Source organism: Mus caroli, assembly GCF_900094665.2.
Source record: "Mus caroli chromosome X unlocalized genomic scaffold, CAROLI_EIJ_v1.1 GL456233.1, whole genome shotgun sequence".
Taxonomy (NCBI): Eukaryota; Metazoa; Chordata; class Mammalia; order Rodentia; family Muridae; genus Mus; species Mus caroli.
The window spans coordinates 129,785-131,348 of record NW_018388438.1 but is presented as its reverse complement, the minus strand read 5'-3'; positions in this window follow the sequence as shown (position 1 = coordinate 131,348).

Sequence of the window (1,564 nt, the reverse complement as noted above, 5' to 3'; positions counted from 1 at the left end):
TTGTACTTTGTTTTGCACATAAGGTTTGCATAATCCAAGGTCACAAATATTTACTCCTATGCCTTCTTAGCTTTAGCTTATGTATTTAAGGGTTGCTTAANCCAAGGTCACAAATATTTACTCCTATGCCTTCTTAGCTATGATCTACTTCTAGTTAATTTTTTCTATATGGCTTGAAGTTAGGGTCAAACTTCATTCTTTGGCATGTGGCTATTCAGTTTCCTAGTACTGGGCATTAGAAAGACTATTCATTTCTCATTATGTGGTGCTTGCGTTATTTTAGACAATCAACTGGCAATTTAGATTCTCATTTTTATTCTCCTCTGTGTCTGTGTCTCTCTGCCTCTGTGTCTCCAACACACACATACACAAACACACACACACACACACACAGGGAGAGAGAGAGGAGAGAGAGAGAGAGAGAGAGAGAGAGAGAGACTATTTGGTAGCAATAGTGGAGAAAAATTACTTATGGTATTTCATGATAATTAATTTATGGCTATAACGACTTCATACTTCCTACCTATAATGTGTGCAGAAGTTACAGTATCTGTAAAAACTTGCTCTTTGACATAATGTGATTTACTATATCTTTATTGGCTTCAAATGATCCATCCGAAAATAAGAATGGTTGGCACTTTCATTTATGGATACATAACTATATCTACATAATATTTCCTTGAATACATAATATATTCTAGAAGAGAATTAATAATCAACAAATACAAAGATGTCATTAATATTATATGTGAACCAAATTACACACAAGAAGACAAATATAACTGTCTTTAGCCTGAGAAGATTGTATAGGTAATTAAACAAAACTTATTTTTAATCTTGAGCATTTGTCTTTTCTTGACCTAGTANAAAAGTATTCCAAAGGGAAATTTTTNAAGATAGGAGTNTCAAGAGGAAAATGAAAAAGAAGGGTAGAAAAAAAGAAAGGAGAGAAGAGAAATAGAAAACAAAGGCAACCAGAAAGTAAAGAAACCAGCAAGGCAAGGGNGAGGAAAGNTGTTGTGGTTGGANAGAGGAAGTTTAACATGAATAATGTTAATTACTGGTAGGGGGTGGGGAGACCTTGAAACACAAAGCTAATGCTTTTGAAGTTTAAAAGAAAAAATGTTTGAAATGAAAATAATGGTTAAGTTTAGTTCTGGGTAGGATGTAAGTTCTGAAAATAAACTGCTTCCAGAGCCAAANGAAATCCTCAATGCTGTTGTCACCTGCAACAGGCTGACCTGCTTGTAAAAGAGAGTACAATGTGAATGTTTCAGCCATCTTAGAGGCCCTGATGTTTATAGGAATTTTCTCCACTGTTTTCTTATTCCAAATTATAAAGCTTCTAATTAATGTGGAGAAAACGTTATATAGCTGAATAAAGTGAAATAAATATTGGTATGTATGTGGAGCAGGAAGATGTTCTGCTAAGTTGAAACCAGAATCCAAACACCACAGAGTCAGATATTTAATGTGATATTAACTACCTTCTTGATATACTTCTGAGACATGAAAGTCNAGCAAAAGCCTCAATAATAATATAATAAGTGTATAAAAGAAGATA